The following is a 13,039-nucleotide window of genomic DNA, read 5'->3' as shown; positions in this document are numbered from 1 at the left end:
GTCCTCCGTTCTTCCTTCGGCCGAAAGCTTGCCTCCTACCGAGGCCTCATCCAGCATGGCTGAATCTGCTACTGAAATTCCACCTGCTCTTACAGGTTCTCAGGATTTATCAGATACTATCCCTTTAGATATATCTACTCCTGCACGTGGAGCTGCTAGGCCCCCTGCATCCATGTCAATTAAGGCTTTTACCAGGGCTAAAGCAGCAAAATCAACAAAGACCGTGCCTGCTAAACCCCCCTCTCACAGGCCTAGCTCTAGTACTCAAATGCTTAGTCTAGCAGAGGATCTCATTTCTTTGTTAGGGGGATCCCACCCTCACCCTAGCAGGGCCTCACCCCCTCCAGAGAAGAGGCCTAGAGCAGAGCCCCTGAGCCAGTTTCTACAGATTACTCCTCTGATGATTCAGAAAATACAAACCCTCCAGAAGGCCCTTATTCTCCATATGAGGACTCTGATGCAGAAGACACCATTCCTTCTGCCTCTCCTCCTGAGGAATTTTCTTTTGGGGAAACCTTGCATGCTATGAGGGAACAATTTCAATGGCAGGGCCAGGATTTTTCAGACTCTAGGAAAAGGCTTAGGACCTTTTTGCATTTGCCACAGCATAGGCCTTTAGCCATTCCTCCAGTACTTACAGTTGTGGATGATGCATTTAATGATGCTTGTACTGCTCCTGATTCGCTTCCTCCGGCCCCTGCTAAGCCCGACAGATACTACAGGGTTCCGGACACACATTATCACTTGTATAAGGCTCCTTTTGCAGACCCTGAAACTATTTCACAGGGCCCCAAGGCTATAGCAGCTGCCTCTGCCAAAAAACCCCTCCCCTCTGAAAGTGAATCTAGGGCCTTAGAGAGATGGGGTAAAAAAGTTTATACTTCTGCTACTCTTTCGGCTAGGGCCTTAAACTGTCAATTCCACATGATTCAGTATCAGGAATTTATGTTAGATCAGTTCACTAAAAAACTGTCCTTGCCTGAACCTTTAGACCGAAAGTCCCTTCAGGAAATGGTACATAACATTCAGCAGGTCAGTAATCATTCCTTAAAATGCGGCTATGATGCACTGGAGGCTTCCTTTAGATCAGCTATGACTGGTACAGTGATCAGAAGGCATGCATGGTTAAAAGGGTAGTCCTTACCAGACCATGTATTGTCAAAGCTCCTGGATGCTCCCATGGATAAACACAGTTTGTTTGGCTCCCCTGCACAGCAAGTGTTGAAGAAGGTGGAAGAGAAAGCAAAATCTGTCCAGACAGTCAAGGATTTCTTACAGGTCCAGCCTCCAAGGTTTAGTAGGAACTGGCCTTCCAAGAATTGGTCCTTTCCAGACACCACCAGAGCACAGAGAGGCAGGAATAGGCACCCAAGAGGCAGAGGTCAATCCAGAGGTGCCTACAGGGGACGTCAGTGGCAGCCTAACAACCAGAGAAGTACTGCCACAGATCCAGCCACTACCACTTCCACAGGACAATCACAGTGACTTGGCTCTGAAACCGCCTACCAGGGAACAACTAGAAGCACCCTTAGGCGGAAAGCTAGCCTTATTTTCAGTAAACTGGCATTACATTACAGGAGACAAATGGATTTTACAGACAATAGACAAAGGTTACAGGTTTCACTTCCATACTCTACCAAGGAAGAGAGGAATGCCAAACCTACCTCCAAATCAAAGACAAACGCTCTAGAGCAAATAGACGACTTACTAAGGATGAGAGCTATAGAAAAGATACCGTCTATGGAACAAGGGCAAGGATTTTACTCCAGACTTTTCCTGGTGCCAAGAAAGGAAAACCAATGGAGACCTATTCTCGACCTGTCCACTCTGAACACATATCTCATTGTTCCAAAATTCAAGATGCTGACCCTACAGCAGCTTCTTCCCATGCTGGGCAAGGAGTCTTGGCTGGTAACTCTAGATCTCAAGGAGGCATACCTGCACGTCCCCATACGACCAAATTGCATAAGATACCTCAGATTTCTTGCAGGATCAGAGCATTATCAATTCTCAGCATTGCCTTTTGGCTTATCTACTGCGCTCAGAGTATTCACGAAATGCCTGTCATCAGTAATTGCTCATTGCAGGCTTCAGGGAATTCAAATTTACCCTTACCTGGACGACTGCCTGTTAAAAGCGGACAACAAAAACAAATTAACAAAATATTTGAGAAAGGTCATTCACCTACTGCAAGCCCTGGGATACACAGTCAACATAAAAAAGTCAAGGCTGATACCATCCCAAAGGATAACTTTCTTGGGTGCAGAACTGGACACATCAAACCAAATGGCATTCCTCACAGCAGAAAAACAGAAGCACCTACCACTCTATTTCATGGCATTAACAACGCAGAACCAGCTTACAGCAAGGAAAGTCCTGCAAGCCCTGGGTTACATGGCATCCTGCATAATATTGATTCCACATGCCAGACTACATATGAGGAAGTTGCAATGGTACCTAAGGAATTTATGGTCTCAGCACAAGCACAGCCTAGAAACCCAAATTCCAATAATTCCATGCCTGAAACAAGAATTCCGATGGTGGGCTCAGGCCTGTCAATTGAACAAAGGACTGCCCTTCCACAGCCCTCACCAAGCCAGACTATCACCACGGATGCCTCAGACCTCGGTTGGGGGGCACACATGCTGGACAAGTGCATACAAGGCTTATGGACTCAAGACCAGCTGAACCTACACATAAATCAAAAAGATGCTGGCAGTAAAACTGGCAATCCAGACATTCAGACCGTTTCTTCAACAGGGTCAATTGCTGATAAGGACGGACAACACCACAGTTATGTGGTATATCAACAAACAGGAGGCACACATTCATATCCTCTATGCCGGATGGCAATGGACCTCTGGAATGTGGCCCTGAACTCAACATTCAGCTCCAGGCAATATTTGTGCCAGGAAAAGAAAATATACTAGCAGACATCTTAAGCAGAACTACCACGGATGCCCACGAATGGATGCTGCACCCAGACATATTCAAATCCATTACAAAGAAATGGGGACTACCAGAAATAGACTTATTCATCCCCACACAACCACCAATTGAAGAAATTCTGCACAAGGACATACCACCCACTTGCTTGGAAGGTGGACTCCCTATCTTTCAGTTGGGAAAACCTGACAGCATATGCATTCCCACCTCTTCCTTTGATGCACAAGGTGCTATTGAAGATCAAAGAAGATCACCCAAGGATCATCCTGATAGCTCCAGACTGGCCGAGGCAGCATTGGTACCCATTACTCAGGAGTATGTCTCGGGAACACGCATGGCCTCTACCACTAGTTCCTTTACTGCTAACACAGAACAACTTCAAAACCCTGCATCCAAACTTGAAAACACTGCAGCTAGCTGCTTGGAACATTGCATAAGACAAAATAACCCAGATTTATCTCAAAGGGTTAAAGACATTATCTTGGAGGCTCGCAGACCCTCAACAAGAAAAACTTATTCAGCAAAATAGAAAAGATATCTCATTTGGAGTGCAACAAAAGGAGAAAATGTATCACTGGTAAACATAGCGAACATCCTGGAATACTTAGCAGAGCTTTTCCACAATGGCCTATCCTACTCCTCCATTAAGATTCATGCGTCAGCTATTTCAGCAGAATACAACATGGATCCTCCAGTCTTCTCTCATCCTTTACTCAGGCAGTTTCTGAGAGGAATTAAAAATGTAAAGCCACCAAGGAAGCCACCATTGCCTACATGGGACTTGAACTTTGTGTTAGAAAAGTTGACACTTCCTCCTTTTGAACCAGCAGCAACAGCAGAATTACAGTACTTATCATGGAAAACTGCTTTCCTGCTTGCAATCACTTCAGCAAGAAGGGTTTCTGAATTACAGGCATTAATGGCAGTACAGCCCTTCCTTATCTTCCATCAGGATAGAGTGTCCATGAGAACTAATCCTACTTTTATGCCAAAGGTGGTCTCCAGGGTATCATTAAACCAAGCAATCCACCTACCTACTTTCTTCCCCAACCCACAGAACAGGGGGGAAAGACTACTACATACCTTGGATGTGCATAGGCAATTGCGCTACTACCTGGACAGAACCAAGAACAATAGGAAAACTGACCAGCTTCTGGTAGCATATGCAACAGGAATGGAAGGAAAAGCAATTTCAAAACAGACAATCTCAAAATGGATAGGAAATTGCATTAGATTTTGTTACTCTCATCATGGAAAGACAACTCCAGAAAACATCAGACCTCACTCCACAAGGGCTACAGCCACTACTACAGCTTTTTTACGAGGAGTGGCTACCAAAGACATTTTAGAGGCTGCTACTTGGAGCTTTGTGCATACATTTGCCAAGCATTATAATCTACCTTTATACTCCAGATCCCGAGCAGGTTTTGCCACTGCTGTTTTGCAAGGGATCCTAACTACACCATAATCTTCTTAGTACCTCCTCCCCCAGTTTGGCTATGGTATTCTACCCATTTGTTAGGACTGCAGATGTATCCTTGAAGGACATAGTACAGTTTTGTACCTACCATAAATGTAGATGTCCGAGAGGTATGCATCTGCAGTCAGGATTACCCACCCTCCTTCCCCTCTGTGGTACTCCTAGGGTATTTGCCCATCTTGTAGCTAGCTGGGGAATCTATTATGGTGTATTTGTTTGTATATATGTATATACATGTTTATTTCTATTTGCTCTCTATTGTTTGGAAACATTTGCATTTATCCAAATTTAGCCTTCCTAGAGGGCACCTGGCATCTAGGGCAAGAAACACTGAGGAAAATGGCGTCAGCTGATGCCTTTATACCCGCTGAACTGCAGCTATGATGTTGGGTGAAGTGCGACATCAGCCGAGGCCAGACCCAGACTTTGGAATCCGGCCGACCGAAGGGCTGCCTGAGGCAGGACAACCCATTTGTTAGGACTGCAGATGCATACCTCTCGGACATCTACATTTATGGTAGGTACAAAACTGTACTTTTATACCTCTTCCACCCTTGCCATGAGGTCTCTCAACTGCCTTTTTCATATGTTTCAGTACCAGGATTACTTAATGGATGATTTTCAGAAAAAGTTGGCCTCTCCTGAGCCTATCGATAGAAAGGCATTGCAGGATTTGGTTCATAACACTCAGCAGGTTAGCAATCATTTTCTTCAGTGTGGTTATGATGCATTGGAGGCTTCATGTAGGGCAGCCATGACAGGGGCCGTTATACGTAGACATGCTTGGTTGAAAGAACAGCCACTACCAGACCATGTTAAAGTCAAGCTCCTGGATGCACCTCTGGAAAAACAGAAGCTTTTCGGTACTAATGCACAGGATGTATTGAAGTCTATTGAGGAAAAGGCAAAATCAGTACAGACTGTCAAGGATTTCCTCCAGGTTCAGCCTCCCAGATTCAGCAGGAATTGGCCTTCAAAAAATTGGTCCTTTCCAGATTCAGACAAGTTTCAAAGGGGAAAAAACAGGCGTGCTCAAGGTAGAGGGCAATACCGAGGCTCCTACAGGGGCCGCCAATGGCAACCACCAAATCAGAGAAGTGGCGCAGGGAGTTCACCCGCACCACAGGGACAATCACAATGACTTGATTTCACTCCGCCTACCAAGGCTCAAAGAGAAGCACCTCTAGGCGGAAAATTATCCTTATTCTCAAAGAACTGGCACATTTTAACCAAGGACAAATGGATTCTGGACATAATAGACAGAGGTTACAGGTTCCACTTCCACACCTTACCAACGAGACAAGGCATGCCAAACCTGCCACAAAATCAAAGGGCAGAGGCTCTCTTACAAATTTCAAAGTGGTTACAAATAAAAGCTATAGAAAAGGTTCCTCCTCAGGAACAAGGCCAGGGATTCTATTCAAGACTGTTCCTTGTTCCAAGAAAAGAAAAGCAATGGAGGCCTATACTGGATTTGTCTGTTCTAAACACCTTTCTCATTGTGCCAAAATTCAAAATGCTGACGTTACAGCAACTCCTTCCCATGCTGGGCAAGGGGTCTTGGCTGGTTACTCTGGACCTCAAGGAGGCATACCTGCATGTTCCAATCAGACACAGTTGCAGAAGATACCTCAGATTTCTTGCAGGAACAGAGCATTATCAATTCTCAGCATTGCCGTTTGGCTTATCTACTGCACCCAGAGTATTCACGAAATGCCTGGCATCAGTAGTTGCACATTGCAGACTCCAGGGGATTCAAATATACCCTTACCTGGACGACTGCCTTATACAAGCAGACAGCAAACAAACCTTGATAAAAAACTTGGACTATGTCATTCAGTTGCTACAGGCTTTGGGATACACAGTCAACATTCAAAAATCAAGACTATTGCCGTCCCAAAAGATTATTTTTCTAGGAGCAAAACTGGACACACAATCACAAATGACTTTCCTCACAGAGGAGAAACAACAGGATTTTCCAGATTACTTCAAAAGCCTAGCAAAACTTACCCAGCTGACCGCAAGGAAGATCCTGCAGGCCCTGAGTTTCATGGCATCTTGCATCCTTCTGATTCCTCTGGCAAGACTACATATGAGAAAGTTACAATGGTACCTAAAAAGCTTATGGTCTCAACACAGCCACAACCTAGAGGACGTAGTACCACTCATTCCATGCCTGCAAAGGGAATTTTTGTGGTGGGCTCAAGCAAGCCATTTAAACCAAGGCATGCTTTTCAACAAAGTTCAAGCAAGTCAAACCATTACAACGGACACCTCAGATCATGGATGGGGGGCACACATGGAGGGCAGATGCATTCAAGGTCAATGGACTCCCACAGAAATGCCTCTGCACATAAATCAGAAAGAGATGTTGGCAGTGATACATGCAATAGAAGCCTTCGGAAAATCTCTTCAACAAGGCCATCTGCTAATAAGGACAGACAACACCACTGTCATGTGGTATATAAACAAACAAGGAGGCACTCACTCGTATCCCCCTCTGCAGACTAACAATGGCTCTTTGGGAAAAGTCCCTGAAACTGAACATCCATTTGCAATCCCAGTTTGTTCCGGGAAAGGACAATGTTCTGGCGGACAGGTTGAGCAGAAATTTCATGGATCCAAATGAATGGATGCTACATCCACACATTTTCTCACAAATAACAACTGCATGGGGAAGACCGGACATAGATCTCTTTGCTTCTCATCTGAATCACCACCTGGACAGGTTCTGCTCAAGGACACACCATCCTCTAGCCTGGAGAACGGATGCTCTCTCCTTCAGCTGTAATACCCTGAAAATCTATGCATTTCCGCCTCTACCATTACTCACCAAGGTGTTACTGAAGATCAAAGCAGAGCAACCAAAAGGAATATTGATAGCTCCAGACTGGCCGAGGCAGCATTGGTATCCTTTGCTACTGAGCATAACTCACACCAAACCGTGGCCCTTGCCCCAATGGCCTCTGCTACTGACTCAACACAATTACAGGACTGTTCATCAAAACCTGCAAACATTACACCTGACAGCCTGGAGGGTTCCATGACTTTGACCCATGTCCCCCTCTCCGAAAAGGTTCAGGAAATCTTGCTGGAAGCACGCAGACCTTCCACCAGAAAAACCTATTCGGCCAAGTGGAAGAGATTCATCATCTGGAATGCCAAAAAGGGCCAGGATGCATCAGTGATGAGCATACCTCAGATATTAGAATACTTGGCAGAAATGTTTCATAGTGGCCTCTCATATTCTTCCATTAAAATTCACGCTTCAGCGATCTCAACAAATTACAACTGTGACCCACCTGTGTTTTTGCATCCCTTGCTAAAACAGTTTCTAAGAGGGATAAAGAATATCAAACCTCCCAGAAAACCACCAGTTCCTGCATGGGACCTCAACTACGTCTTGGAAAAATTAACTCTTCCTCCTTTTGAACCAGCAGCATCTTCAGAAATGCAATTTCTCTCCTGGAAAACTGTCTTCCTGTTGGCAGTTACCTCAGCAAGAAGAGTCTCGGAGATACAGGCCCTCATGGCAGTTCCTCCCTTTCTCATTTTTCATCAGGACAGAGTTTCTCTAAGGACCAATCCTTCATTCATGCCAAAAGTGATATCCAGGGTGTCTCTAAATCAAGTAATTCACCTGCCTACTTTCTTTCCCAAGCCTCAAAATAAAGGGGAAAAGCTGCTGCATACTTTAGACATACACAGACAATTATGCTACTACTTGGACAGAACAAAGACCACCAGGAAGTCTGACCAACTATTTGTAGCCTATGCTGCCGGAGTGCAAGGAAAGGCAGTCTCCAAACAAACAATTTCAAAATGGATTGGACACTGCATCAGATTCTGTTATTCCTTCCATGGAAAGGGTGTGCCAGCCAATATCAGGCCACACTCAACCAGAGCTATAGCCACATCCACAGCCTTCCTAAGAGGAGTGGCTACAAAGGACATTCTAGAGGCTGCTACATGGAGCTCCATGCATACATTCACCAAACACTACAACCTGCCTTTATACTCCAGATCCCGAGCAGGCTTTGCTTCTGCAGTCCTGCAGGGTCTTCTAGCTACACCATCCCTTGCTTAGATCCTACCACCCCCAGCTTGGCTATGGTATTCAACCCATATGTCAGGACTGCAGTTGCATTCTTGAAGGACATAGTACAGTTTTGTACGTACCATAAATGTAGATGTCCGATAGATATGCAACTGCAGTCAGGTTTTCCCTCCCTCCTACCCCTCTGCTTTTTCCTTGGGTCCATTCCCCCTCTTCTTTTTTGCTGGGGATATCTGTTATGGTGTATCTGTTTATTACTATTGTGCATGTTTGGAATTTTTTGGCATATCCATTCACAAAATTTAGCCTTTCTTGGAGGGCACCTGGCATCTGGGGCAAGAAACACTGAAGAAGATGGCGTTGGCGGATGCCTTTATACTCCAGCCGTTCTGACGTCGGGGAGGAGGCGACATCAGCCGACGCCGGACCCAGACTTTGGAATCTGGCCGACCGAGGGGCTGCCTGAGGCAGGACAACCCATATGTCAGGACTGCAGTTGCATATCTACCGGACATCTACATTTACGGTAGGTACAAAACTGTACTTTTTTCTGCCTGTGCTATATTTAGTTTATTTGCAATAGTGAATGATAAATCCTGAACTGTTATAATACTGTGCATTGCTTTTATGACATCTGAGTATTTTTGTTGATCTGTTCCCTCTTCTATACTCCAGCAGTGGCACTTGTCTTAATTGCTTTATAGTTTTCTCTGTTCGATACTTCCATGATGGTATTCGATTTCTCCCCTTCCTTTCCCCTACTACCCTGTGTTCTTGTGGTAGAATGTTATTTGTTATTAATTTAGCTGCATAGTAATATATCTTGTTTGCTTGTTATATTGCATGGACCTCTGTGGACAGTCCTAATTACTGTGTTCAGTTGTTTTATCAAAGTTCTATTTTTTTAGGTTTTATTTACCTTCTGCAGTCTATTTATTTCATTGATCTTAATGTGTCTGCCTCTATTAAATCAAGCAACTCTACTCTTAACTCATTTTGTTCCAGACTAAGGACACATTTTTTTGTTCTCCATTTCCTGTGGGCATTCTAAAGAAAGTTCTATAGCATCTTCCTGTGGCACATTCTCTTCAATTTCATCCTGTGTCATCCATTGCTCTGTCATATGGGAACTCACTGGCCTATCACTCCTCAACGCTGACTGCATCAGAGCTGCCACTGTTTCCTGCTCCTTCCCTTGTCCAGCTCCAAGTGAACATTTATACTGGTTTCCTGTGGAAGGCTCCAAAATATCATCATATGGCAACTGATCAATTGCTTCCCATTCCACTGGTTTCTCTTTAATTTGGGTCTATTGCTCTATCCTGCTGTGGTGCTTTCTGAGTTAAATTTTCTACACTGAATCTTTCACTTCTCAGGTACTCCATAACCTTAGTTTCTATTTCTTTAACTTTTCCTTTACTAATCTTTTTTTCTACTTTTCCTCTTTGTCTTCTTATTTATTTATTTATTTGTATTGTAAAGTTTTATATGTCAAGATTCCTTTGCCTGTATTTCTCTTCAAATATCTTTGGTGCTGGTATTTTTGTATTAATTAGTTTTTCTTTCTGCTTTGCATAAATATTACACCATATTAAATGTCTTTTTCTTTCCCATGTCCATATTTCTTCTTCAGATGTCTCCTGATCTTCCTATTTCCCCTTACTTTGGGGACTCGTTCCATCATGCTGTGATGTAACCTGTGTTAGATTTTCTACACCAAATCCTTCACTTCGTAGGCACTCCATAACTTCAACTTCTTTTTTTTAGCTTCTACTTTACTAATCTTCTTTTCTACATTCTCTTTGTGATATTATTTTTTTTTATTGTAAAATTTTCCATATTTGGATGCCTTTGCCTATATTTCTCTTTAAGGATATTTGGGAATGCTTTTTTGTATTGATTAATTTGGCTTTTGAATGTGCATAAATATTACACCATATCAAATCTCTCTTGCTTTCCCATGTCCATATTTCCTTTTATACTTTTCAAAAATCTGTAGGTTTATTGTTTATATTTTCTCACTTCATCAGATGCTTTTTCGAAACAATTGAAAGTTTCTTGGTCTATATAATGTTTTTCACAAATATGTTGTATTAGTGAACACAAATTTTTCTTTGAAGCTTTTGACAGTTTTTCTTGTGGAAGTATTTTTCTTTCCTCTAATTTCTCTCAGTCTTTTTGTATATCTTGTGTCTGGAAATTCTGGGCTTTTTGCATAATAGTAACAATGCATAATTTCTTTCTTCCCCATATAGTCCACTCTGTCGTCTTTATGGCTCTTCTTTGGCCTATCTGTGTTTGTAATTTTTGGGGACTGCTACTTCCTTCTACAACAGGGTGGCCATCCTCCCCTGGGCCTGGCCTTCCCTGTTGTAGGAATGTTTCCATATTTTGAGGATTCTACACTGTCATTTTTTTCCAGTCCTGGCACCAGTACACCTGCCAGGATTGGGCACTTTTATTATCCTGGGTCTTGTGCATCTTTTTTTTATTTTTGACCTACTTCTGTCCATGATATATGCTATATAAAATGCAGTCTGTATATCAGTGTTGTCTTGGTGAGATTTTGTGAAAAACATGGTCCATCTCATGACGGTACTCACCAAGACTTGAGGATGAATTCAATTCAGCAAGCCTACTGTCCTTTGCTTGCTGACTTATCTATCCATTCGGACCCCCCCCCCCAAGTGTGGGATTTCAGGTGAGCATAAATAAATCTTCTATCATTCCATCACAGTGGATACCGTTTCTCATATGTCTCCTGGATACATCTCTCATGGTGTTTTTTTTCCCTTAGGACAAACTGGAATGTTACAAGGAACATTTTCTGATACTTTTCAGCCAGACTGTGGCATCTACCAGGGAATATCTCAGGATATCAGGTTTCATGACACACTGCAGTTCTCATGAATCCTTTTTGAGACTTCAAAGGAAAATTCAATCTTTTATCAAATCAATTTGGACCCAACACCGGCATCCCCTGTCTTTTCAAATATCAGTACTGGGTTTTATAAAAAAAAAAAAATACTCTGGCGGATGAATAAGTTGTCTTTCAGTGTAATTCTCCCTTTTTCCCCTTCCACCCCCATCTCAGTCTCCAGCTACAGATGCCTCAAACTTAGATTTGCTGTATCCAAGGGAGGTGAAAGTTCAGAGTCTGTAGAATAAACAGGACAAATTAAAAACATAAATGTTAAAAAAATGATGGCTTTAATAAACACTCTCAAGTCTTTGAGCCATCTTTGGATTTCAGGCCCTGTAATAATAATCACAGACAACATTACAGTGATGTGCTACGTAAACAAATGCAGGAACCAGGTTCTGCTCTCTTTGCAGACTAGAGGTGGTAGCTTGGGAATTAGCATCTCAGCACAATTCGACCCCCAGGTAATTTCATTTTGTTAGAGCAGAATGTTAATAGCAGACAAGCTTAGCAGGACCAGGAACAACCTCCCCTAATGGAAGTTGCACCCTTCAGTTTCGTCAGCTCACTGCCTGGATGATAGAATTTTAATACCTTTTGGGTACCTTTTTCTCAGGATATACAGCAGGTCTTAAAAGAGGCTAAGAAACCTGCTACTAGAAAGTTATATTTGGCTAAGTGGAAAAGATTTTCTAGTTTGATTCAAAGAAAGAACCCAAATCCCGTTCTACATTATTTGTATGGGTTATTATCTATCCTTTCCTACTCTTCTGTCAAGAGTCATCTCTTGGCCATTTCATTTTTTCTACTACCTCAAATCAGTTTTTGAAAGGGGTTTAATATGTCCATCCACATAAAAGACAGGTGGCTCCTTCTTGGAACTTAATTTTGTATAGAAGAAACCTGCACATCTGATGTTGCCAATCTTTACTTATCCTTGACTGATGACACTCTGTTCCGCGTCTCTGAACCGGCTTAGCTGTTATAACGGCTTGCGGAAGCCAAAAAAACTCCTGTGTCAAGTTCCTACCCAGAATGCCTCTCTGTAAATACCTCAGATCTCGTTTGCTGCACTTCTCATAAAGACATGTCAGCCAAACTCTTCTGAAGCTAAGTAAAAGATTTTCTTGTTTATTCCGGTCCAACTTCTGATATTTAACTTCCTACCCAGTTATCTATTTGTATACCTATATAGTACTCTCTCTCCCTCCTTTAATCTTTCCCTCTCTTTGGAGTGAGTGTTTTTTTTATCTGTACCATTTGGTATCTGTCCTACCATTACTAGTAGTGATTTTCATTTCCCCTACCTTTGGTAGTTTTTGGTGTACCATCACTGGTAGCCTTCTTCTTCTTTGTGTGTGTGTTTCTTGGCATGAGTGCATCTGCCATTGCTCCTTGTCATTAATATGGTAGAGAAAAGCAAGTGAATTACAGGCTTCAAATCCTGTTCTGACTGTGGCAGAAAAATGCCAAACTCTGATGGCCACGCTTCCTGTTTGTATTGCTTGGGCGCAATGTGCTTAGATCAACAGTGTGACATTTTTGAGGCTTTTAGTAACCGCTCCCTAGCTGAGAGAAGGGATAAGTTAATTCTTAAAGGTTTATTAAAATCATCCTTTGAAGAGGTCTTGTC

The 13,039-nt window shown here is 42.9% G+C and overlaps 1 protein-coding gene across 1 annotated transcript in view; it reads left to right on the top strand.

Annotated features, from left to right (window-relative positions):
* LOC122814358 overlaps positions 1 to 13,039 on the top strand; it is an 862,993-nt gene that overhangs the window by 643,740 nt on the left and 206,214 nt on the right. The gene's annotated exons all lie outside the window — the stretch shown is intronic.

Source organism: Protopterus annectens, chromosome 10.part0 (assembly GCF_019279795.1).
Source record: "Protopterus annectens isolate FY-2018-M chromosome 10.part0, PAN1.0, whole genome shotgun sequence".
NCBI lineage: Eukaryota > Metazoa > Chordata > Ceratodontiformes > Protopteridae > Protopterus > Protopterus annectens.
The sequence above is the reverse complement of the archived record's forward strand: the minus strand, read 5'-3'. Positions and strand labels throughout refer to the sequence as shown.